This window comes from Marmota flaviventris, chromosome 2 (assembly GCF_047511675.1).
Source record: "Marmota flaviventris isolate mMarFla1 chromosome 2, mMarFla1.hap1, whole genome shotgun sequence".
In the NCBI taxonomy this organism is placed as follows: Eukaryota; Metazoa; Chordata; class Mammalia; order Rodentia; family Sciuridae; genus Marmota; species Marmota flaviventris.
The window spans coordinates 172,265,122-172,292,847 of record NC_092499.1 but is presented as its reverse complement, the minus strand read 5'-3'; the positions used below and the strand labels follow the sequence as shown (position 1 = coordinate 172,292,847).

The 27,726-nt window shown below is 38.8% G+C and overlaps 1 protein-coding gene and 1 long non-coding RNA gene across 7 annotated transcripts in view; one reads left to right on the top strand and one right to left on the bottom strand.

Moving 5' to 3' along the window:
• Shld1 (shieldin complex subunit 1) overlaps positions 1 to 27,726 on the top strand; it is a 91,275-nt gene that overhangs the window by 19,154 nt on the left and 44,395 nt on the right. The window lies entirely within an intron of this gene.
• The window catches only part of LOC114108472 (uncharacterized), a 68,972-nt gene that overhangs the window by 24,639 nt on the left and 16,607 nt on the right, over positions 1 to 27,726 (bottom strand). Inside the window, exon 2 of the long non-coding RNA XR_003585483.3 lies at positions 27,426 to 27,513. This is a non-coding gene — a long non-coding RNA (uncharacterized lncRNA). The remainder of the gene's footprint in view (positions 1 to 27,425; positions 27,514 to 27,726) is intronic.

The window sequence follows — 27,726 nt, the reverse complement described above, 5'->3', positions numbered from 1 at the left end:
GAGTCTACTAAATTGGGTCCATCAATTAGTTCTAAGACTAGATGGACTTGAACTCCCTATTAGGTATGTGTTCCCTTTCTCCATTGCTGCTGGACTCCAGGGAAGCGGAGAGTATACAGAATGGGAATAGCCCAGTTAAGCCACAGATACTCTTGGTTAAAGTGACCGCAGAAGCAAGGTCACAAAGGTTTCCTGGGAGCACAGTCCTGTTTATACTGCTGTGGCTTCATAAGCTCCTGGTGGCTTCTGTGGCATAGCTTATGAGGGTCTGTGGAACCTTTGTCCTGCAGAGCACCCAAGGTGAATTCTAATATAGGACAAACAGTTTCTCTGAAGTTGTTGTTTAGACATTGCAATACGGATATAGGAAATCTCAACCCTTTCCTTAAACGTGAACTTCTGTCTAAGAACAGTGTTGGGGAAATTAGTTGAATGTGTGCAGCAGATTTGAATGTTAAACACAATAAGTCTTTGATGATTAAAGGCCCTAGCTGGTGGGCAGCTATAAGTTTAAAGTAAATAGTGGTTTAATGTCCCTTTGTTCTTTTTTTTATTTGGAATTTGTCAACATCCCAGTCTTCAAAAGCCCTTTATAACCTTTATCTTTAGATATTTCATCCAGGGCATTTAATATTTAAAAATGAATAAATATAATTCATATGGTTTCTCTTTGTAATTCTATAAAACTCTATTCCTGTATAAAAGCAATTATAAGCTCTTAAGAGTCAAAAACTTAGTCTAGAAGTTTTCTAATAATTACAATATTCTGGCTATGTTTTTGCTGTTTTTAAGTAGGAATCAGGGTATATTTTGGACATGTAAATAATGTTAAAGGCATCTTTTTATAGATATATGCAGTGATATCCAATCTAGTAGCTAATGATCCAGCATCTTCTACACTGGACCCAAGATGCAATGAAGAAAGGAAAGAACAGGACAGTAATCATTAAGCCAATTCTTTGAGACATGACTGAGCTTAAAACTGAGTATTTCCTATCATATACTAAATTGATGAGTTTTATATGGAAGATTCAGGTATTTTGTATGGCAGTGCATTTCTTCTTCCCCTTCTTCCCTTTCTTCTCTTTCCCCCCTTCCTTCTCCTCCCCTTCCTCCTCCTCCCCTTCCTCCTCCTCCTTCCTTCCACCCCAGGTTGAGTTATGCAGATTTAACTGTCTAGAATGAATTTTCAGATCTAAAACAGGATTCTTTTTTTTTTTAAAATTTTTTTAGTTGTAGATGGACATAATATCTTTATTTATTTTTATGTGGTGCTGAGGATCGAATCCAGTACCTTATGCATGTGAGGCAAGCGCTCTACCACTGAGCTCCAACCCCAACCCCTAAAACAGGATTCTGAACACATTGCCTGCTGGTGGTGGAAGGCAACAATAGTGAGTCCTAATTGTGTGGCTCTAGTAGTGAAAGAAACCGTAAGTGTATATGACTGAGCATCACACGGTTAGAGCTTCTGGCCTGGTGGGTGCTCTAGACAGCCCTTTAGGAAATACAGATTTGGGATTAGGAGAAAGTTGTAAGCTTGTAGGGGCCCTGGACTCTCCACCTGTGCATATCTGTATTAGCTTGTTTACAGTGTGGGCTTCCAGGCCAGCATTCATCCAAAGAAAAACTTCCAGGAAAAAAGGAGTTTGGAACTACCAAGCTTCAGTAATTCTCTCTTTTTCCACATGGTGGAAGCTGAATCTCAGGATAATGAAGAAAATTACCGAAGGTCACAGCAAACTGGCAAGTCCTATTTCCTGAGTAACTCGCTATGTGCACAATTTATGTAACTCTGATCTCCCCCACATTTTTGGGCGGTACTACGGATTGAACTCAGGGGCACTCGACCACTGAGCCACATCCCCAGCCCTGTTTTGTATTTTATTTAGAGACAGAGTCTCACTGAGTTGCTTAGCACATTGCTTCTGCTGAGGCTGGCTTTGAACTCAGGATCCTTCTGCCTCAGCCTCCCAAGCCACTGGGATTACAGGCATGTACCACCATGCCTGTCCCCACCCCCACCCCCTTTTTAAGTAAAAAACAATGTAGTTCTCTGTTTAATTTCCTTCCTTCCTTCCTTCCTGGGGACTTAACCCAGGGGCACTTGACCACTGAGCCACATCCTTAGCCTTTTTAAAAATTTTGCTTTGAAACAGTCTCACTAGTTTGCTTAGGGCCTCACTATATTGTTGAGGCTGGGCTTGAACTTGCAGTTCTCCTGCCTCAGCACCCCCAGTTGCTAGAATTACAGGCATGCACCACCACACCTGGCAGTTCTCTGTTTTAGACTGCTAAATTGTAGTTCACATCAGACAGTCATTGGAGATGGTGATAGTTTAGAGAAGAATTATTTTTAAAAATTCAAGAATACTACTTGCTAATAAAGTATTTCTCTAAATAAATGAAAAGAAAGAATTCTACTCTCCATCTGTGACATCTTTCATTGCTCCTCACTTTTTAATTTCAAGGACACCTGCTACTGAAAGAGAGACTTGTTTACTTCTGTGTACCTTGACTGCAGTTACAGTTTTATTTAAAAGAAATCCTAACCAAGTTGAAAAACAGGTTTGTTGTGCTTCTGTCACCAGTCACAGCTGCAGGGCAATTATCTGTAGAGTCCACGTCTACAGCAGTGACATCATGGTCTGACCCAATAGCTTTCCTCAAAGGCTTCTCCAAGTGAACATTTACCCGTGACTTGTCACTCAGCTGTGACTTGTCACTCAGCTGTATCTTTTTAAAATATGAGAAAATAATTTGATTACAGTAGCCAGACAGACACCACTCCTAGTTTAAAAATTCATTGTTACATATCTATAGGACAAACAAGACCACCTGTAATTAAGGGAAGACTGAAAGATTGATCATTTCTCAGTCATTGTGCACATACACTGTGCCAAATGCATTTTATAGGCATTGTCCCTTTTGAGTCTACAGCCACTCCCAAGAAGTAAATACTGTTATGATTTCCATCTTTCCCATGAGGAAATAGAGCCTTAGAGAGGCTGGTTACATATTAATATATTACCCAAGAGTGGTAGAAAACTGAGACAGTCTGGTCAGGCTGACTTCAAAGGAAGGACTTTAAAGAAATGTAAACATTGGGTATACTTGTGTACTATGTATTCAGCAATAAACTTTAAAACATTTGCAGATACCTCTTCAGTTCCCTGCTGGCTCTTTTTTGCTCACTCTGAATATCTTTAAAGTGATATCAGTACCCTCTCAGGGGCCACCATGCCTCCTGGCTCAGTTGACCAGCCTTGCGTCCACTGTCCACAGAACTCTCAACCTCTAATCTTTCCACTGTGGAAGAAGCTCTAACTTGCAGACTAACTGGAGAGAAGGCATTGCCTTCCCAGTTCAGTTCCATACCAGGTAGGATTCAACTTTTGTTAAAACCTATGGAAGAAAATAGGAATTTGAACTCTGTGGCAATGAATGAAACCTTTTTCTACTCAAAAGGAATTTTTCATCTGGCTCCAAAACCTTTGTATTTATTTATTTGGAGATAGGAGTTGAACCCAGGGGCTCTTTACACTGAGTTACATCCCTAGACTTTTTTACTTTTTATTTTGAGACAGGGCCTCACTAAGTTGCTGAGGATCTTGCTAAAGCTGCCCAGGTAGCCTTGAACTTGTGATCCTCCTGGCTCAGACTCCCAAGTCGCTGGGATTATAGGCATATTCCACAGCACCTGGCTTGTGGCTCTAGAACTGTTTTTATTCTTCCTTTTGCCCTTTGAAGTTGCTCTCTTTTTTTCTGAGTGGCTGCCCTTTTGTTCCCTGGAGTTTTTGATAGCTGGGTGCTGACATACTTGAAGTTACAAAACCCAGCTTATTGGAACATAATTCCTCAGGGTAAGTGCTTTATTCATTCCTGGGTTCCCCATGCTTGACTGGCAGGATTCATGTTTTGCTTTCTGCCAATTCTGATCACACAGTGCCTACAGCTGCCTTCTGCCAAACCCAGACCCTGGTGTGTGAGTAGAGAATAAGGGGACAGTGTTTGGTGTGTAATAGGTGTTCAGTAAAGGCTGGTGGACTGAATAAATAAAAAACACATATAAATGAAATTTGATAAGATTTTAAAATAGATAAGTAGCATTTATCACATGCCTTCTCATCATTTTGTAACTTCATCAGCAAATTTCAGCTGTATTTGTATAGAATGGTATGAAAAAGTTTTTTTTTTGAGTTAAAAACTAAATATTCCTACTTAGGCCCTGCTTAATTGTTTAACTCTTATTTATATAAAAGTCTTATTTAGAAAGTCTGGACTAGCCCAAACTGGCCCCTGACTTTTTTCTGTGAAAATAATATAGGAAAATGAACAACTGTAAGTAGAGACAGTGCTCCTGAGAGTAAAATTTTCCTCTACTTTCTGTTCATGAAGAAAGTATGTATATTCCTAGTGGATTATTTACTTATTCTGCAGAATTTCTCTAGTCACAATGTATGAGGTTATGGCTTTAAGGATATGCAGAAAGATTGCTATTAAACCTACTTTCTTGGAGCTGGGCTTATAGCTCAGTGGCAGAGCACTTGCCTCGTGAATATGAGGCACTGGGTTCGATCCTCAGCACCACATAAAAATAAATAAAATAAAATAAAGATATTGTGTCCATCTTTAAAAAAATCTTTTTTAAAAAAGACCTACTTTCTTAACTATTCTTATCACATTTCATAGCACTGTGAGTTTTTTCCTAATTAAAAAATAATACAAGCTGGGTGTGGTGGCACATGCCTGTAATCCCTGTGGCTCAGGAGGTTGAGACAGGAGGATCATGAGTCCAAAGCCAGCTTAGGCAAAAGCAAGGCAGTAAGCAACTCAGTGAGACCCTCTTTTTAAATACAATACAAAATAGGGCTGGGGATGTGGCTCAGTGGTTGAGTGCCCCTGAGTTCATTCCCCGGCACTTCCGCCAAAAAAAAAAAAATACAATTGAGGTGAAAATTTAAGTAAATTCTAAAAATCAAACAAAATAGAAACGTTCCCATTTGTATACAATATATTCATATTTTTATTCACTATACCCCTGATTTTATATAAATATTCATTTTATACAATATATATTTTATACTATATATTGTATATGTATTGTATATTGTATATATTTTATACAATATATTCAGTATATATTCAGAATCTTCTTTCACAAAGATCTTGAAAAATATTAGAGAATTTAAAATAAATACAAATATAAGGAAGTTACTTACTGGCCAATACCATTTTAGAAGTAGAGTTTTAGGGGAAATTGGTTCAAATAATATGCTGTGTTTTCAGTCAATAATTTCTAAACAGTATCTGTGGAGATAGGGCCTGGCTTTCTTGCCGTAAGGCAGTACTTGCATCTATTGCCCTCTAGTGGCTACTTGTTGTACATTCCTGAACCTTACAGAGAAAAGGAATTTAAATGTACTAGATGTTAGACCTTTGACATTTATTCTTTGCAGAGTTCTATGCCTACTAGAGGTAAAATTAAAAGTTGTTAGAGATTACTTCACTGAAATCTAAGAAGCTAATTTCTCTTAAGGTCACCACTATTAGGTATATTCACTGTGCATGTGTTCTATGATTTGAGGAGACCTTTTCATTTATCCTGTTTGGTTGATTGCAGACTAGGATGCAAAGTATAGATAATGATGTCTGATTTTTATTTGTACATTTGCCAAGTAAAAGTAAAGGTTGTGGGTTTTTTAAAATTGTTGTTTGTTTGTTTTGTTGTTGTTGTTATTTTGACAAGACCAAAGGAATTTTAAGTTTCTCCTTCTTTGATGAAATTACAATATCATTTAAGGGCAATCATGCAATTTAAAAACTCTTGGGACTTCTAACCCAACAAAATAGCAAGGACCTGTTACTCCTTGCTTTTCCCTGCTAAGTATAACTATAAACAACTTGAAATGCAAGAGGCAACCAAAGGAGATATGATAAGAAGAAGGTGAGGGCTGGGGATTCAGCTCAGTAGTAGACTGCTTGATTAGCATGTAAGAGGCCCTAGGTTCAATTTCTAGCACTGCCCCTACCCTCCCCCCCCCCAAAAAAAAAAAAAAAAGAGTTTAAGAAGAAGATGAATTGGTCTGGGGCCCTAGGACTAGAGGAACAAAATAGCAGCAAGATGTCTGTGTCCTCTTATCCAACTGAAGAAGGTGACCCAGACCTTGTGCTTCCTGACCGGCAATCTGACAACAAGAAGGTGTCCCAGTAGGTTTGTTTCTCTCTAGGATTGACTGGCTGTCTACCTATCACTCAGAAAGCCTAGCACCCAGCAAGGGGGATCCAGTGGCCAAGGGAAGCACTTTCCTCTGCTGGGCCTAAAACATCCTTCCCCTGCTAAGCGATACCTTAGTGACTAGTAGACACAAAAGAGGATTTTTTTAAACAGAGGATTTTTAAAAAGAGGATTTTTCTAAACAACAAATGATCCAGCCTAGCAGGTCTCTTTGTCTTTAGGACCTGAGACTCCTATTCTCCAACCACACACACTGGGGCAGCCAGGGACACAGGCAAAGGGAACTCCAGCACAAAAAGCCGCCTGGTCTGGGAAAGCCTTCACTCTCAGGGGGCTTGAGATCTCCTTTCCCCACTAAGAGATACCCAGACCTTGAGGCTAAGGCCTGGAGGCCACACCTAGATAAATGACTTCGGGTGGCACCAGTACCCTACTGTGCCAGATAAATCAAGCCAGCCAAAATAAACATCAGATACTCAGAAAATTTAATTGTCATTGAAACTACATCCCTCAAAAGTAGGCTAGGACCTGTGTACTAAACCTAAACAGGATGACTAACAGCCCAAGTAAACGATTTACATAGGACCCATACTCTGTAAACCTCATAGTTGGAAATGTTCAGGGTACAACCAAAGATCACCGTCACACCAAGAACTGAAAAATCACAATTTGAGTGTAAAAACACAACCATAGAGGCCAACACTGAGAGGAATCAGATGGACTATGGCAAGGCATTTACAGCAGCCACTGTAAAAATGCTTAATCAATTATAAATTCTCTTGAAACATGAAAAAGATACAAAATCTGCAAAGAAGTAAGTTATAGAAAGAAACAGATGGAAATGATCAAACTAAAAAACACAGTAGTCTAAAATTAGTTTATCTGGCCTTTTCAAATTAAAGACTTTTACTTTGTAAAAGCTCACATGACAAGAATGAGAAGTTATGGATCGGGAGAAAATATTTGCAAATTCCATATCTAGATAAGGACTATTATCTAGAACATATAACTCAACTCCCCCCAAATTTATGCAATCCAGTTTTATAAAACAACGCCCCAGTTCAGTTTTTCCACATCCTCACCTCACTACTTATTTTCTATTTTTTAATGGTGAAGTCCTTTGCCATTTAAAAAAACTGAGTTATATGATTTTTTTTATTGTTGAATTGTAGGCATTCTTTATATATTCTAGTTATTAACCCCCAATTAAATATATGACTTGAAAATATTTTCTCCCCAGCTGGGGATGTGGCTCAAGTGGTAGTGCGCTCGCCTAGCATGCGTGAGGCACTGGGTTCGGTTCTCGGCACCACATGAAGATAAAAATAAAGATATTGTGTCCACCTTAAAAAAAATTTTTTTTTCCTCCCTTTCGCTCTGTTGTGTCTTTTGATATGTAAAAGTTAAGTTTTGTGGTCCCATTTGTCTGGTTTTGCTTTTGTTGCCTGTGCTTTTGGTATCATATTCAAGAAATCATTGCCAGTTCCAACATCATGAAGGTTCCCCCTATGTCTTCTTTTAGGAGTTTTATAGTTTTGGGTTTTTGTTTAAGTCTTTAATTTTTTTAAAAAAATATTTTTCTTTTAGTTATCAATGGACCTTTATTTAATTTATTTATATTTGGTGCTGAGAATCAAACCCAGTGCCTCTACACATGCTAGACAAGCGATCTACCCCTGAGCCAAAACCCCAGCCCCAGGTCTTTAATTTTTTTTTTTTTTAGTTAATTTTGGTACATGGTATAAGATAAATGGTCAACTTTATTCTTTTGCATATGGATATCCAGTTTCCCAGCACCATTTCCTTTCTTCATTGAGTAGTCTTGACATCCTTGTCAAAGATCATTTGACCATACATATGAGGGTTTATATCTGTTTTTTAAAAATTTTATTTGTTCTTTTTAGATATACATGACAGTAGAGTGTATTTTGACAGATTATATATACATGGAGTATAACTTATTCTAATTAGGATCCCATTCTTGTGGTTGTACATGATGTACATACAGTGAAACTGGTCGTGTTTTCATATATTCATAGGAAAGTTATGTCAGTACTGGGGATTGAACGCAGGGTGCTCTATCACTGAGCCGTGTCACCTTTTAATTTTGAGACAAGGTCTTGCTAAGTTGCTTGAACTTGTGATCCTTCTGCTTCCTGCCACCATCTGGTTTCCTTTTGGTTTTAAATGTTCCCCTTACTTAACAAAACAAAACATAGTCCACATTTTTATTTTCAGTTTTGTCTGAACTTGAATTTGCCCTTGATTCTGTACTGATTAGCTTTCTGACTTTGGGCAAGTTGCTACATTTTGCTTTACTCAATTTCTTCATCTGTAGAATGAGATTGATAATATTGCCTGTTTCATTGCTTTCAGTGAGACACCCAGACAGCACGGTACACATAGTAAAGGCTAGCTGTCGTTACTGCTGTTGTTATAACTAGTAATGCTGCTAGCATTGGTTTCTGGTCTGCACTTCTTGGTTAAATTCCTTTATGTTGCTTAGAATGAGACAGATAGATAGATAGGTAGATAGATAAAGGATTTGTACTGGGACAGAACTTCAGAAATTCTGATTAACACTGACCCAAAGTATCTATAGAAATACTTTCAAGCATTTGCCATTAGTTAAAGCTGGCCCTCTGTATGTGTGGGTTTCACATATGTGAATTTAACCAGCTGTGGATTGAAAAAAAGGGTTTTTTTTTTTTTTTTTTTTGATACCAGGGATTGAACTCAGGGAACACTCAACCACTGAGCCACATCCCCAGCCCTATTTTGTATTTTATTTAGAGAAAGGGTCTCACTGAGTTGCTTAGCACCTTGCTTTTGCTGAGGCTGGCTTTGAACTCATGACCCTCCTGCCTCAGCCTCCCGAGCCACTGGGATTACAGGCATGCGCCACAGTGCCTAGCTTGAAAATATTTTTTTTTTTTTAATTGTGTTGGAACTGAACATATACAGACTTATTTTTCTTGTCATTGTTCTCTAAATAATATGACAACTACTAACATAGTATTTACATTGTATTAAGTATTATAAGTAATCTAGAGATGATTTAAAGTACATGGGAGGATTGCTTAGGTTATATGCAAATACTATGCCATTTTATGTAAGGGTCTTGGCACCTGAGGATTTGGGTATCCATAAGGGGTGTAGGGGTGTTGGTCTTGGAACCAATACCTCAACAGTATTTTCTGCTAATATTGCATATAATTGTAGGCAAATTATGTAATCCTATTCTCATATAAACTTGTCATTGCATAAATTTTGTGTACTTGTCAAGACATGTTTCTCATTTACAAAATATTTTGATTTGTATTTAAAAGGTGTTCCTATATAGTCTTTACAAATAATCCTTTTTTTAAAAAAAACATCTGGTTTTGGATTGGGGGGGCATGCTTAACTACTGAGCCACATTCCCAGCCCTTTTTTTAAAAATATATATTTTATTCAGAGACAGGGTCTCATGGAGTTGCTGCCTCAGCCTTCCAAGCCGCTAGGATTACAGGGATGCCAAGGGTCTCACGAAGTTGCCAAGGCTGGCCTTCAACTTTTCATTCTCCCACCTTAGCCTCCTGAGTTCCTGGGATTTCAGGCATACACCACTGCATCTGGCTGCATATCACTTTTCAAATATTAACTCAACCTTCAACGGGCATGAGAGGTTGAAGTTGTTTGCAACTAGACAGAAAAATGAGAAGATTTATCAAATATCTCTCAGCATATTGAAAACAACTGGGAAGAAAAACAGAAACAGAGCTGTGGGTTCTATTTTTTGCTCCAGTAATGACAGGAAACTTTATTCTTTATTGGTGTGTAATGTAGCTTAAAATTACTTTTTTTTTTTTTTTTTTTTTAGTACCTGGGATTGAACCCAGGGATGCTCTACCACTGAACCACATCTCTAACCCTTTTTACTTCTAATTTTGAGACAGGGTCTCATTAAACTGCTGAAGGCCTAAATTACTGAGGCTGACCTTGAACTTGTGATCTTCCTGCCTCTGCCTCCAAGTCACTGGGGTTACAGGCATGTGCCACCATGCCTGGCTAAAGCTACCCTTCTTGATGAAAGAAGGAAAAATAAGGAAAGAAGGAGGCAGGAAGGGAGAGAGAGAAGGAAAGAGGTAGAAAGAAATGAAAGATATAAGTCTGTTTACATCTTAAGGATGATGCACACTGCTTCCTTCCTGTAGTAGTCACACTGTTAATTTTGCCTCAAACCACCATGTATTATCTCTCACAATTTTGTGGGTCGACTTGATTCAGTTGGGTGGTGTTTATGCTCCATATAATGTTGAGCTACAGTCAGCTGGGGGTTGAATGGTCTGGGAAATTCAAACTGCTCATTCACATGGCTGACAGTTGCTGTTGGCCATCTATGGAGCCCAGTTGGACTGTCAAATGAAGCAGCCACCTATGGCTTCTCCATGCCCCTGAGGCTCAGGCTTCTAACAATATGGCAGCTGAATTCTGAAAGGGAAAATCCTAAGAGTGAGTCTTTTAAGAGAAGGAAAGCAGAAACTGGCAGTCCTCTTAAAGGCCCACCCTTCTTCTCATGTCTTCTATAGGTCAAAGCAGTCACAGGCCAGCTCAGACTCAAGGATGAGGGCATTGATGCAACTTTTTTTTTTTTTTTGGTACCACGTATTGAACCCAGGACTGAAGAAGAGCTAATCACTTAGGGATGTAGCAGCCATCATCCCAAATGTTGTTATGACCATGTAGAGGGGAAATGAGAACTCTAGGGGGCTTTACATGGGCAATTAAATTATCTGCCCTAGAAATGACAAGCATCAGGTATTGATTCTATTCACAGTTCATTGCCCAGAACTATTTACATGGCTCCATTTCCATAAAGGAATGAGGAAGTACAATCCTGACAATGGCTGGAGAGGGGAGGATTGGAAATATTTGTCATACAGCTTTATTGCCTCCTTCAAAAAGGTAAATAAAAGAAGAAGCCACTGTTGAGAGCCACAGTGGAAGGGGCCCCAGCAAACTTCCAGCTGCCAGCAAACTTCTAGCTGCCAACTGATTGGCTCCTCTGCGGTGATGCTCATTGGGCTGTTTCCCCGCCCTTTTAGACCATGGAGCTGCTCATTGGGGGACTTTTTTGGCTCCGCCCATGCGACCCAGCCAATCGGCTTCAAGAGCAGGAGGAGTGGGGGAGGTTGAGAGGCTTGTGGGAAGCTGGTGGTGGCGGTTGGGCTCTGAGGGTTTTTCCTGAGGAGCTGTGTGGTGTGGTGTGTGTGTTCTAAAAATAAAGTTCGTTTCTTTTGACAAGTGGCTCCTGAATTGTGCCCAGCCAGACTGCGGCAAGCCACAGCTCAAAGTTGCATAGAGCAGGACTACTGTAGAAGTTGGCAGTGTTTCCTAAAGTTATAAGGAGGAGGAGAGGACCCTGTACAAAACACAGTAATTTCTTAGAACATTGTAAGGGGAATTCCTATGAGATTGGTATCCACTTGTATCCCAGAGATGGGAGAATTAGGATATGTGCTCTATTTTAATTTAGAAATTTCTTAATATTTGATAAGTTTTTAATATGCTATGGAAGTTATACCAAGTCTTCGCAAAAAGGTTTTGTGTTCAAAATTACTGTGCCTTGTAGCCTGGTACCTAGTATGTACTCAGTTAATACTTATTGAATTGAATGATGGCTGTAAACTTACCATACAAAAAAGCAAATGCTAGTTTTAAAAATTATTATTATTATTATTATTATTATTATTATTATCCTATTATTCTATCTTACACACAAGGTTTGTTTGGAAACAAGTTAGAGTCCTTACCCCTGTGATAGGGTAGTTCTTCAAGGAATTGCTTCTGCCCAGCCGGCTACTGCTAGGATCCAAATAAATGTCTTTTCCAGCATGAGGATTTAGACTCCAACTTCCCTTATTTTATAGCTGAGTTCTTATTTTTCCTTGCAAGTCCCTTAACCCTCCCACCATGCCCCCGCTCTTCTCACCTTCTCAGCTTTGCAAAAGGACGTCCTTGTCCTTCAAGCCCTACTTTCCTATTGGTGGCTTCTGTCTGCAGTAGATTTCTGGAGACAATAGGTTAGGAATGGGTTCAGGAGTCAGACTGACTCCTGAACAGGCCAAATCTGTTACTCACTAACTGACTTATTTTTCTGGGCCTCATTTTCTTCATTTGTAAAATTTAAATATAGAACATACATCATAAGGTACTATGGTGAATATGAAATGAGGTAATGCTTAGAAAGTGCTTGGAATGGTACCTGGTACTTCGTAAATTTGGTCCATGTTAGCAGCCCTCACTGTTGCTGTCGTCACTAACTCCCCAGGCTACATCCACATCCAGCTCCTAGGACTTCTCCTAGGGAGGTCCTTAGAAGAATCCTCATTTCTCCATCCCCACTTTATTCTGGATGGTAGTCTCTTTGGCTTCATCTCTTTTTTTTTAAGTCAATTTCTCAATACTTTAAATTCCCAGGATATCATTTTAAGGGCTTGCTTAGTATAAAGTCATTGTTAGCATTTAACCTCATGTACCTTCAGAAAATTATTTAGTGACTATGTCCATTTTTTGCTCTATGAAAATGAGAAATATCTTTTCTTCCTCTTGCCCAGGGATTTTCAGTCCTTGTTTCTTTCTCTAGATTCTATTTTTATCATCTTGTAGACTTCTGTGTATCCTTAAAGCCACCTTCAGACCTGATGGGAAAAAATAGGAGTATGTACAAATTGATTAATCAGTTAATTAATTTAAAGAGTTATGAAAGCATTGAAAAAAGTGGAAAGCACCATACATATTTATATATAAGACATTCTTGGGTAGTGTTATTGTTGTAGAGGTTGGAAAACCACTTTGTCATTATGTCCTTTGAGCTTAGAAATATCTAAATCACTGTAGACCTCATGTCATATCTACATAAAATAGAATATAAGAAAAATTGTGATGCTTAATATTATGGATCAACTTGACTGCCCAAAGGGATGCCTAGGTAGCTGGTAACATTATTACTGGTAGCAGAACTAAGAACATACTTTAAAAACATGTGGCCACAAGATTCTGAAATAGAAGAGTTAGCTTAGAGATCATAATAAATCTCCTTTAGTATTTACTGCAAAGGTCATAAAAATTATTACAAAGGGATTATTAAATCACCTGATAATAGTAATCATGATATTTGACGTTATTAAATATCTACTAGGCATTATCTCTGATAATCCTTCAGAAAGTAAAGGAAAAGATACTGTTTTTATCCCCATTTCACAGTGGACAAAACTGAGGCTCAGCTTGACTAGTTTAAAGCTATAAGGACATGGTAGAATTAAGCAGTCTAAGTATCTAGAGCTTTATCAGAGACCATTATATGCAACACTACCCCTTGATTAAGCAATTTCTCTAAGCTCATACGCTAATATGCAGCAGTGCTTCTGGAGATTTCTTCTAATAGCTGTGCCACAGAATTCTCTGTTGCTCACACTGCAGGACCAGGGCCAGTTTTGGAATAGTGTAAGAGGGTTTCATTTTGGTCTGGCTCTCATCTGGCTTGATTCCCAGTCCTGATTACCTTCTCCCCATCCTAGTTTTATTCTCACCTATATTTTAATATGGTCTTTTTGAAGACCAGATAGCCTTTTGAAGACATTTGATCTTCACCTTGTGTGATTGCAGATCATTATGAGACTCTGATAAAATAAAACTTTTGGGTTGGTGGGAATTTGCTTCAAACATGGAGGTGTGTGGTTTTAGGGGAGTCACCAGAAACCTAGCCCTTGGATTTAACATTTAAAGGAATAAAACAGAAATGAGAAAAGAGCAGGTGGGTGGGCTTGCTGTTTGGGATTTGGAGGCCTGGGTCCTGACTCTTCAAAGGGGAAGTTGCCTACTCCTGTGGCTGGATCAATATAATTAGTGTAAAACATTAGTGTAGTTAGAGGTAAAAATAATATAGTTCCTGTATATTTTTTATATGACCTTATAGTCCCTATAGGTCAGTTTTGTTTGTTCAGGGTCTGCTATATCCTGTGATCTTTCATTATCTCAGAGCTGATTTGTGACTATATGAGAACATTTAAATTATGGCCTAAAATAGTGTGTTTCTCAAGAATTTCACTGCAGAACTTGCACTTGGCAAAGTGGCCACCTGCTATTTTTGTCACCTAATCATGTATGCCAGTGCCCCATACATTTGAGACTGGCATGGAAACTTGTGCATATTCCCCAAGACAGGAATTTACTTTAAGATGCAGGATCTCTTTCAGTTTTACATGCGGTGCTCCTGTTGTAGGAGTGGAGTGGGGAAAAGTGGTGTTGGGGAGAGACAACCAAAGAGATTCTACATATTCAGACTCCACTGCAATTTGCTTACGGAACAGAGAGTTGTCTGCTGGTAGTGAAATAAAGCCTTTGCTTTGTCCAGGACTTCTTGGTGGATGTCAGGAAGAGGAGTCCTGATAATAGTCCATAGTGATCAGCTGAGGAAAAATAAAAAACCAGGCTGGGGATATAGCTCAGTGGTAGAGTGTTTGCCTAGCATGCCCAAGGCCCTGGGTTTGATCCCCAGTGCTAAAAAAAAAAAAAAAAAAAAAAAAAAAAAAAAAAAGAATACTCCCCAAATCTGACAACACTAACTTTCCCTCCCAGAAGATAGTCTTGCCTAGGAGAGTTGTACTGCCTGCCTGCCCAACTCTTGGTCTAACAGTCATGACGCTGCAATAAATATGAATATGGTCCCTTTGTCCACCCCTCCCCCAGGCATTGAATCTAGGGGTATTTTATCACTGAGCTATATCCCCAACCCTGGAGTCAATCCCTAGTACAAATAAATAAGTAAACAGTAATTATTCACAATATAGGAATGTAAATTCTAGGACTGTCTGCTAAATTTGTTATCAGGCTGAGATGAGCTTAAGGTGGTAGGACTGATGGCTGGGCCTGGTAACCTCCATTGCTCTGTTGAGTGGAGAGAAACTGTGGCCTTTGGAGTTGGAAGGGGCTTTATCACTTTTTACTTAATGTACTTAGGCAAGTTATCTGAACTCCAGTTTTTTTTTTTTTTCACCTGTCTTGGACACATAAGAGGTGACACAGATAACAGTCCTCACCTCCATGCTATTAAACTCTGGCAAAACAATCACATTCAGGGCTCCTTAATGTGTGGGTTTATCTTTTTCCTCCGTGGTAAAGATTAGACCATTTGCTTGTCTTATTTGTTTCTGTGACTTTCCCGATCCCTTATGACAGTTATGAAGAACTGATCATTTTCCTATATAAGTGGTTCCCAACTTAACAATGAATTAGTTGTGATTTTTTTTTTTTGACTTTGTGATGGTGTAAAAGTCATACACATTCAGTAGAAACCATACTTTGAATTTTGATCTTTTCCTAGACTTGCAATGTGTGGTATATACTCTCTTGTGACACTGGGCATGGCAGTGAGCCACAGCTCCCAGTTAGCCTCACAACCACAGGAGGTGGGGGAGGACCCAGTAGTTCATAGAGTACTGTATTGCTGAGCTATGATGTGGAGTAGATTCGGATATTAAATGCGTTTTTTTTTATTTCCTCATTTTTTATTGGTGCATTATAGTTGTACATATGGTTGGGATTTGTTGTTGCACACAATGTAACACTATAATTTGGTCAGTATCACTCCCCAGCATCTCCCCCCTCTCTTCATGCCTCCCACCCTTTCCTCTGTTCATCTCCTTTGATTTTTAGGAGATCCATCCTCACCTTTGTTTTCCTTTTTCTTAATCTAGCTTCCTCATATGAGAGAAAACATACAGCCTTAACCTTCTTAATTTGAGTTATTAAATGCATTTTCAACTTAAATATTTTCAACTTAAAATAAGCGTATTAGGCCATGATCTCTTTGTGAGATTACAGTAAGAAAGTGGATTATCTTCAATAAAAGCCTTTTTGTTCATTTCTACTTTTACCAATGAAACATGAGGTTTTGATAAACCGCCTCCCAACTTTTGAAAGAATTAGGAATAGCTTGAAAGAAACCAAGCAATAGAATTTTGAAAGAAGTGGCAGAGGCTCACAGTGCTATCTCAGTAGCTCTTGACCATAGACAGAAATTCTGGCCATGGACAGAAATTCAGCATCACCATGTTGTTGCAGAATGATGGCAGAGTTGGCTTCAGCCATCTTGTCTGCCCATGGCATGCAGATCAGTTAAGACACCAACATTTTGTATTTACATTCTGTGGTTTTGTTTCTGTGCACCCAGAGAGTGTGTAGGAGGTTTGGAGTGGTGGCAGTGAGGGCTGCCCCCCTCTTCACTAGAATGCCACTTCTTGTGTCTCTCCACAAAAGACCTGATTTTAGCACGTAAGAGTGAGTGAATGGTCTTGTAACCTTTACCTATAATTTTTCTGCCTTGGATTCTCATTTTATTCATGAACACACTCTGGCTTAGAAATTAGTTACCTAGTAACTGTGTGCTAGGATTGTATCCAGTGCTTCCACCTGAAGCCCTGCAGGGCTGTGCCTCTCCATGATCAACCTTTACATCATTCCCCTCCTATGCTAGGCTGAGTGCTGCTCTTGGCTATGTTTGATTATACTTGAATTGTAATTCAGAATCACTTTCATTAAAAACAAATAAAATTTGGGAAATACAGTATAGACTCCTCACTTCTGAGAATATTTCTGACAATAATACCCATCCCAGTCCTTTAAAACAGTTTCATAAGTTACAGAGTCCTATTTCTGTGGAATGCTCCTAGTTTGCTAAATGAATTCTTAGGAAAGAAGTACCACTTACATTCCTTTGTCAGGACTATTTATTAAAAGTTATAAATAGAACAGAAGAGAAAGAAATGAAATATTGAAGTCCTGGGTCTCCTCAATGCTTTTTCCTAGAAGTAATCATTATATAAGTCCTATATATCCTTCCAGATATTTTCCATGTGGGATGGGGGTATAGGTCAGTGGTAGAGTACTTGTCTAGCTCATACAAGCCCTAGATTCAATCCCAAGGACTGCCAAAAAGCCAAAAACAAAGCACCCAGGTATTTTCCATGCAATTATAAGCATATAAATATATATATTCGTATACATGGACATATATACCTAGGCACATGTATACCTGCACACAATTTTACACAAACAAATAGCACACACATCTCTTAAAAAAAAAAAAAAAAACTACAAATGGAATTTTACCACTCTACCATCTTGTATCTTGTTCTTTTCTTTTAGTGCTTTATCAAGGCCCCTTGCTATGTTAGCACATGTAGATTGCTCAATTTAGGAGCTTCATGGTTTTCCATTGTATGACTTAGCCACATGTAGTTAATGTGATGCTTGCCAATGGATGTTTAAATTACCTCCGACATTTTTACTCTTATAAACAATATTGCAGTGGGTCTCTTACCCGACATATTTGGTGAATGAATATCCTCATTAATGTAGTCAAACTTGAATACTATATTGCTGTATTTTGAGTATTAGCAATTTAGTAGATTTTAGCAGAAAATATGTTGAAGCCTAATGACTAAGTAACAAATGATCTTCCTAAAAATGTATAGAAGACATATTTCCAGATGGTAGAGGTGTTTAGGAGTCAGGTTAGTTAGGTTTATTAATTTATTAATAATTTCAGAAAAATATTTTAGAGCATCAAATTAATAGTCCATGCAGGAATTTAAAAGGGTTACAATTTTTATGAGTTGCTGTAGTGGCAGATATAGTGCTGTGGCACATGCAACATTAGACTGTACTTCCAGAGATGGAACTGAGAATGAGTAATAACTCATAAGAGGAGGTGAGAAATGTTGAGGGTGGCCTTTTCTTTCTAAGAGTGTATTTATACATGATTAAAATAATAGCATTTAAAAATTACTTAAGAATTAAATATGCACTGAATGTATGTATTTGTACAAAAATAGGAAAGATTTTAATTACATGAAATGAATACTAACTGTTGTTTACAGTGAATCTTGAAAGCATTAATAGATATGTCTGGGGTTTTTTGTTTGTTTGGTTAGCTTTTTTTGGTACCAGGGATTGAACCCAGGGGCACTTAACTGAGCCATACCCCAGCACCACCCCACTTTTTTCCTCAGCCCCTCCCCTTTTTTGTGATGCTGGGGATTGAACCCAGGGCCTTGTGCATGTGAGGCAAGCACTCTACCAACTGAGCTATATCCTCAGCGCCTTTTTAAATTTTTTATTTTAAGACAAGTTTTCACTAAGGTGCTTAGCGGATGCTAGCTTTGAACTTGTGATCCTCTGCCTCAGCCTCCCAAGCTGCTGGGATATGACTGTTTTTAAGTAAATCCTTAGAATTAGATTTATTTGCTGTGAGTTCACAGTTAAATCACATTTCCCTTTATGTCACATCCCTACAGTCAGGTGTCTGATTAGCAGCCTCCAGGTGGAAGCTATCTCATGTGAGGTGGGCCCCATTAAAACAGTTCAGCTTGTTCCTAAGGGGACTGCCACTCTGCCACCACTGATTGCCCAGTGCAATTGGCCTTCAGCAGCTCCAGCTCCAGCTGGACTGGTTTTTCTTCTATCTGCTCTTATCCAACATCTTACAACAACTGCTTCCATCCTCTCTCAGTGTAAGTTAATTCAAGTATTTCCATCAATGCTTCTCAACTGCAGGCAGTTTTGCCTCTGGGGTATCTGACAACATTTGGACTTAACATTTTTGGTTGTTATGGCCTTGGGTGTGCTAATGGCATCTAGAGGGTAGAGACCCAGGGACACCACTAAATATCCTACAATGCACAGAACTGCAACCCACACATAACTAAGAATTATCTAGCCCAGGAGTGTTGGGGTTATGAAACCCTGTTGTACACAATGATGCCATATACTGAGGTCTCTGGCTATTTTAAAATTACTATTTTAATTTTCTGGCATCTAGTTTATTATGTACTGTGCTTTTGACAAAAATTGTGTTGTTCAATAATGGACCACCTTAGACTCAGAGTAACTAAGGGGACTGATACTGTGGTGGAGTGATATTAGCATTAGGCTAGATGGCAATTAGGAGATAGGAATTCTAAGCTCATTGTTGCTTCTAATTAGAAGCAGGACCTTTGGCAAGCCATTTAATTATTTTTATCTGAAATGAGGGCATTTGCCTGAGTTATCTGCAGAGTCTCTTTAAGGCTTACAATATCCCATCACTCTACCATTGCAAATGTAATTTCCAAGGTGGGGTGAGGATGAACAGTAGGTACATACAGATGTGCTGTCCCATTGATTCTTTGAGACATAGTTCTGTCATCTGATTCTTTGCTAACTCTACAGATATCCTGGATTTTAAGATCAACCTGTTCATTGACTAGATCTCCAACTCTAAGAAGCTCTGATGACCTAATAATAATGTATCACACTTGACTCTTAGTTTTCCTGCAACAGTAACACAGCATTAGTTCATTCAACATTCATTCTTTGGACACTTACTGAGCATTGATCTCTGCTAACTATTTGATCCAAAACAAGGCTGAAGGCAGGTAGGAAAGGGCTCATTCTTCTATAATTAGGGTGCAGAAATCCAGCTTACAGAAATGTCTCAGGTCATATGGCCTCCTAAATGATAGTTTCAGGATGGCTATCTCCTAGATCCCCTTAATTCTTAAAGGGAGCGTGTTTCCCCTGTGGTCCTATCAAGTCACAGGACAGCAGAACCATGGCCAGTTGCATCTGAGTCAAGGTCTTTACTGATCAGGTTAGAAAACATGTGCCCTCCTCAAGCGGTAGCGCGCTTGCCTGGCATGCATGCGGCCCGGGTTAGATCCTCAGCACCACATACAAAAAAAGATCTTGTGTCCGCCAAAAACTAAAAAATAAATATTAAAATTCTCTCTTTAAAAAAAAAAAAGAAAATGTGCCCTCAGAAAGATGACATCTCACAAAATGGACAAAAGTCTCAAGTGTTTAAAATTTCCTCTGTAAATAATGCATTCTAAATAATGCATCTTTAACATTAAGGATATTAGCACTAAATGGTCTCTCTGTGGCAACAGAATTGTAGACAAAAGAACATGTATTTGGCCAGGTGTAGTGGCACATGCCTGTAATCCCAGCAACTGGGGAGGCCAAGACAGGAGAATCATAATTTCAATACCAGCCTTAGCAAGCAACTTAGTAAGACTCTGTCTCAAAATAAGAAATAAAAAGGTATGGGGATGTGGTTCAGTGATAAAGTGCCCACATATTTTGGAGTTGGAGTCTTGCATTGAATTCCATCTTCTCCACTTACCAGCAAGTTACTTTACCTCTGAACCTTAATTTTTCTTATCTGCAAAATGGAAATTAATAATATTTAATTTAGGGAGATCAGTATAGTAAAAGAAAGGGACCAGTGGAGGGAGGAAGAGAGGGAAAGGAGAAATACTGGAGAATGATATTGTCCAAATTATTTTGTCACATTGTGCGCATATATGAATATGTAAAAACAAATCTCAACATTATGTATAATTATAATGCACCAATAAAATGTGGAAAAAACAATATTAATTTGTAGGGTTACTATGAGGATAAAGTTAGGTAATGTATATTTAAGAGTCCTAGACTTTTTCTTCTCCTTTATTATTGTTTTTTTTTTTTTTGAGAGTCCATATAGATTAGCCCAACTTTTTACTTTGCCAAGGAAAGATGTTAAAAATAGCGTATACCATGGTCCCCACAAATCACCATGATCTTATAAAAGAAATTAATTTTAATATTGAAAATGAAAGTAAAGCCTAGTTAAAGGTCAGCTTTCTGTAGTTCCTGGTTCTTTCACTTGACCATGGCTGGGAAGAATTTCATCATCTGTAGACCAGTGCTTGGGAAAGAAACTATGGTGTATGTAGCATATATAGCACTGTTTTCTGTACTGGGGGCTTACTGGAAGATGGTAAGAAATATTAATAACTATATTGCTTAAAGATCATGATGCGTAAAAACTTAGAAGAGTCCTTCCTTTCAGTTCTAAAATTAACTACAATCACTGAACAAGTGAATGGGTGGCCTCTGTAAGAAAACAAGTTTAAAAGTTTTGTGGATCATATTTTTTAGATTATGTAAGTCTTTAAAGAGCTCATAAAAGTGTCTCTCTGCTTTATAAAGTAAATCATGAGGTTAATGAGCAGTGGCTTGCTGTGTGTGTTACTTTTCACTGGGTCTGTGTCTCACCAACACACTGAGTTCTCTTCTGTTTTCTTCTTATCATATTGTTTATTTGAACCCCTCATAACTGGATTCTTTCCAGTGCAGTTGATGTTGTTCATTCAGCGTCTCTTCTGTTCCAGGCCCTAGCTTGGCTCTGGGGACACACAGTGAACAGAGCAAAGACCCTGATGTCAAAGTGGCTTTTCTATTCTACCCAGGATTGGAGTGGGGTACTGAAGCCGGGATGGACTATTAAGCAAAGAGCTATATGAGCTGGTGCTATGAAGAAAAGGAAAGCAGTATTAAAGATGGGGATGTGATTAATACAGGGTCTCCAGGAAGGTCCTCTGTGATGACACATTTGTAGAGCCTAGAAGAACTCTGGGATTAAGGGAGTACATTCATATGTTTTCCTTTGCTTATGACACTAGTTCTGTGATAAAATGCCTCTCTTCTGTGGAGGAAGAGAATATGCAAATATTAAATAAGAGAACAAGAAATGGTCCTATGTTTATAGCACTATTTCTGCATATTACAAAGCAAAACACACACACACACACACACACACACACTCACACACACATGCAAACTGAGTTAATTGGTTGTTTTAAATTAGAATTTTTTTTTTTTTTTGGCTAAGAAATGAGCCTGCTTTTTTCAAAATACATTTTTTTTAAAAATAGATTATTTCTTCACTGTGACTGCCTGGGTATAATTCTGAAACCATCTTTAAAGGCATTTAATATTTATTAACACTGGGTAAAGTAAGTCTCATGTGTGAAATTGTATAGAATCCAAGGATCTTGAAAAAAATGTACCGACCACTCATTGGTGGCCTATTTAGAAATAACTGAATAGTTTCAGTTAAATTTTCCAGAATGTAAATATTTTTGAGCACAACCCTAAAGTATTGAGCTAGATCCTTTAAATAGTTCCAAAGTTGAAAATGATGAATGTTAGGGAATATATGTTTAAGAGTCCTAGACTATTTCTTCTCTTATATTATTATTTTTTTGAGAATCTATATAGCTTTATTAGGTAAATGTTTAACTTTTGAGGCTGAAATTGCTAGCATCCTTTTAAATAAGTTCTATGTTTCCAAATTGCTTTTTCTAGTGACACATACCACTAGAGCCTTGGAAGGAGATAGTAAGAATCTTCTCAATGTTCTTTGTCATTATTCTTGCTCCTTGCCAGACCTTGTGGCTCTGGAATCCATTCATCCCTGAAAAGGAATAGCCCCAGCAGAGAATTGGGCTGCTTTCCCTACTAACCAGATAAGCTTGATGATTGATTTGATTGTACTAAGAGAGAGAGTGTCTTTCTCTCTCTCCTTCTCTCTCTCTCTCTCTCTCTCTCTCTCTCTCTCTCTCTCTCCCCCCTCATCTCCCTCTCCCTGTTCCCCTCTCTTTTCTCACATGCAGTACTAGGGATTGAACCCAGGGGCACTTAACCACTGAGCCACATTCCCAGCCCTTTTTATTTTACGTTCTTTTTTAAAATTATTATTTAGAGACAGGATCTTGCTAAGTTGCTTAGGACTTCACTAAGTCACTGAGCCTGGCTTCAAACTTGAAATACTCCTGCCTCAGCCTTCCAAGCCACTGGGATTACAGGCATGTGCCACTGTGCCTGGTCACTACATTTATTTAAAAAAAAATTCTTTAGTGGCCTGGTGCAGCTGCACACACCTGGAATCCCAGCAGCTCAGGAGGCTGAGGCAGGAGGATCACGAGTTCAAAGTTAGCCTTAGCAATGGCAAGGCACTAAGCAACTCAGTGAGACCCTGTCTCTAAATAAAATATAAAATAGGGCTGGGGATGTGGCTCAGTGGTTGAGTGCCCCTGAGTTCAATCCCCAGTACCAAAAAAAAAAAAAAAAAAAAAAAAAAAATTTGTGATTTTATTGTAAATGTAACACCCAAAAGACACCTTCTCTTTGAGTGATGATTTTCTGTATTTATACACACATCCATCCATCCATCCATCCATCCATCCATACATACATACTGGGGATTGAACCCAGGAATGTTCTGCTTCTGAGCTATATCCTCAGCTCTTTTTATTTTATTTCAGGAGGGGGTCTTGCTAAATTATCCAGACTAGTCTAGTACTCATGATCCTCCTGCCTCAGCCTCCCAAGTACAGTTATATTCTGCAGCATCTGGTAATTTTCTGGTTTTAAATAAGGGTTCCCAGGGAAGAAGGATTCAAAAATCACTGAAGATTTCTCTCTGGATATAAAAAGTTCCAGTATTGCAAACCCAGGATTTGTCAAACACAACCTGATTGAAAAATGAAAAGTGAAAATCAAGCGAAATGCTGAATAAGTGAATTCTTGTCTTTAGGAATCCATTGTCTGTGGGTGAACAGGAGGCAGTATGAGTCTAAAAATAGGAAAATTATTAAGGTCAACATCTACAATTTACAGATAGGGAAACTGAGGAAACTAGCTCTTAAAAAATTCAGGTAAGGATCTGAGGACCATAGCAAGACATTGGTAGAACTGGAACTTGATCTCCTGGTTTGACTCCATTTCATACTTTTTTTGCGACATCACATCCTACTCAAGAGTTAATTTATGACTAAAATGTATAACAGTATAAAAGGCCAGTTTAAAAACTTATCATGGATATTCCTATTCCTTTGTACATTATGTTCATGCTTTTCTTTAAGTTTTTAAGGATATTTATAATAGCTACTTTGAAATCTTTGCCTGCTAATTTCATCATCTCTGTAATTTCAACATCTGTTTCTACTGCCTGATTTTTCTTCTGGGTATAGATTGTATATTCCTGCTTCTCCTATCTAATATTTTTATTAGATGCTGGACTTAATGATATTACATTGTTGAGTGTCTGGATTTTGTTCTCTTTCTTCAAAAAATATTAAAGTTTGTTTTGGAAGGCAGTTAAGTTACTCACTCATCATTGTGATCCTTTCAAGGCTTGCTTTTAAGATCATGGGGGAGATTTTAGAGTAGCACTTACTCTCTGACTAGATGCCATACTGATGTGTGGCATTTCTGGGTCTTTCCTGAATAATCCAGGTTTTCCACCAATCTCTCCACTCTGGCTGTCAGGACATGTGTGTTTCCCAACCCTGTGAGAGCTGTGGGAGCTGTTCAGTTCTCAGCTCTCCTGGCTTTGACTGCTTTTATGGAGTTTCATTCTAAACATGAACAGTTTAATGCTGAGGAAGACTCAGAAGAATCCCTTTGCTGATTCCTGAAGCCCTTTCTCTGTGTGGCTGTCTCTCCCCAGGACTCTGCTGCACACATCCAAGTATCTGAATCTCTGATCTCTGTCTCAGTGGGGAGATTGGAGACTGCTGAGAGTCAGTAAGACTGCTATGCTCTGCTTAGATTCCCTCTCCCTACACTGTGGTCTAGATAGTGCTTTCAGGCAGAAAGGTAGGGCAATTGTAGGCATACTTTACTTGTTTCCCTTTGCTCAGGGATGAAAGTTTTATACCACCAGAGTTCAGTATCTGAAAATAATTGTTTTATACATTTCACCCAGTTTTCTAATTGTTTACTGCAGAATAAAAAGTCTAGTCCAGTTATTCTGTCATTGCTGAAGGCTGTTTAATTAGATTTTTCTTTTGATATATGTATATATTTGGTAGTGGGGATTGAACCCAAAGGTGCTTTACCACTGAGCTACATTCACAGCCCTTATTTTTTATTTTGAGACAGGATCTTGCTAAATTGCTGAGGCTGTCTCAAACTTACAGTCATCCTGCTTCAGCCTCCCAAGTTGCTGGAATTATAGGCATGCACCACCACACCCAGCATCTTGATATTTTTCTCTTGTAAGTAAATTCAGGATCCAGTCACCATTTTGGGGGGGAGGGTACTGGAGGATTGACCCCAGGGGCACTTTACTCTGAGCCACATCCCTAGTCCTTTTTACTTTTTATTTTGAGACAGGGTTTTGCTAAATTTCTGAGGCTGACCTAGAACTTACAATCCTCCTGCATTAGTCTCCAGAGTCACTAGGAGTACAGGCGTGCACACTATGCCTGGACCAGTTCCCATTTTATAGGTTAGATAACCCAGAGTTGCCAAGAGTGAGTAAGAGCTTGACAGCACATACTGGGTTGGCAAGATGGCAGGAGCCCGGCCCTTGACTAAATCCCATGTCCTTCCTTCAGCAGACCTAAGCACACTGTGGGAATTACTGGTTTCTATTGGTGGAGACAAAGCCAGTGGAGTAAAAAAAAAGTAGAGAAGAAAGAGCAAAACAGGTGATAGAAGAACAGAGCAGGGGAAGGCTGTATAGCTATGTATTAGGAAGTAGTTTCAGGGCTGATAGAGCTGCAACAAATATTACTCCCATCACCCATAATGATATAGATATAGTAGGCACCTTTCTCAGTATGCCAAGATCCTTCATTGTTTCATCTTTTCAAATCCTCATTCTCTATCTAAAGAGCACCCTTTATCACTATTTCACAGATCAGGAAACTGAGCCTAAGAAAGGCAAAGTTATCCGCTCAGAGACCCAGCTAATATGCAGCAGAGCTAAGATTTGAACCCAGATCTGCAGACTTCAAAGCTCATGCTTTTGATCATATGGTTAACTATCAGGTATTATCTCTCCATGTACTCATTTTTATTGATTTGCCCGAATACTGTTTTCCCCCTTCCACCCCTGTTGGAGGACCATTTATTTTCTTCTGACTTTAAAACCAATCCATGCTAAATATAGAAGAATCTGAACAGATATAGAACATCTGAAAGAATATAAAGAATCATCTATACTCTTATCTGTATCTATTATTTCCAATCCCAACTTTGCTTATTAACTATAATGCTCATCTTCATAATTGCTTTGCCTCCATCAAATATAGGAAGTACTCAATGAATGCCTTTTGATTTCAGGTACCAAAGGAATGGTATAGAATATTTAACTATTACATAACTTGCCAGAAAAGCCATATTTTTATGTTCATGCCTGAAAACCTATTGGGTCCAAGTGGACAAACAATGAGGACTTGAGAATCTTTCTAAATACTTGAAGTAATATTCTATATCAAGTTTTATGGCCCTGGCAGCATTTGTACTATGCTATAGTCATAAGCACTCAACAGATATTCTTTGGTAGGCTTTCAGAAATGGAAAGCAAATTCAGTGCATTTATTCAGCAGATATTAATAAGCTAGCACAGTGCTGGCACTTATTAGGGGGGGATGAAGTGTGAGTTAAATGCAATCAGTCTCTGCCATTTTGTAGTTTACTGCCTAGTGATGAAACAATCAACAAACCAGCCCCCAAAATATTGAGATTAGCAAAAATTCTCCCACAGTGATATTTTCACCTGGGAAAGTTTAAAAATGAATCATTGCAAAAGACAAGGGAAACTTTATAAAATAAAGAAAAAAATATTACTTGAGTCTGACCATACTATCTCACAGGGAAAGATTTTATTTATGTTCCCTTTGGTCTTGTCTCCTTTTCATCACCAGGTTTGACATATAGGTTTAGCTTGGGCCTTTGATTTATAGTGTTTTGAAGAAAGAGAAAAGAGAAGACAAATTCAGCCAGGATGTACCTAAACCCCTGATGTGTTGTCCTAGATCCTGAAATCCTTAGCTACCTCAGGGAGAACTTGCTGGGAAGGTAGTTCCCCTAAAGCCCCATAAAAGAAAGAGTTTCCCAACCCTTCTTTGATATTTATAATTTGCTTGGGTATTGGATAGTCCAGTGGTGATTTTGTAGTCCTTTGAATTATCTTTTAGCATTTGAGTTTAATTAGCTCCCTTCTCCGCCCACCCCTCTGCCCTATCTAGAGTTCGAGTGACCAACACTTTTTTAACCTGTAAATACAGTTTGGTAGAGACTTCGTTTATAGCATACTAGATGTGGAAGGATAGGGAGTTTGATTACCTGTTGGGAGATATTACAGATTACCCCCAAAACCAGAGGCTTAAAGTGACAAACATTGACCATCTCCAAATTTCTGGATCAGAAATCCAGGTGGCTTAGCCGGATGCTTCTGACTCAGGCTGTCTCATGGGATTGTGGTCAAACCTGGACCAGCGCTGGAGGGTCTGCTTTTATAAGAGCATCAGGTGACCCTTACCTGGAGTCTTTGGTTTTTCTCCAGAGGCTTCTCCCCAGGACTGCTGAGCATCCTCAATACATGGCTGTCAGTGTTCCTGACAGTAAGTCTTGAGAGAGACAGAGAGAGGAGACAGTGAGCAGGCTTCACTTCTGCCATATTCTGTAAGTCACACAGACCAGCCCAGGTACAACGTGGAATGCACAGGGTGTGACTACCAGGAGGTGAGGGCCATCTTGTAGGTTGGCCACCCCATGGACTATTGGACAGGCAGAATTTCACTTAGGTAATTGGTTTATTGTGTTGGCTCAGGTGAACTGAC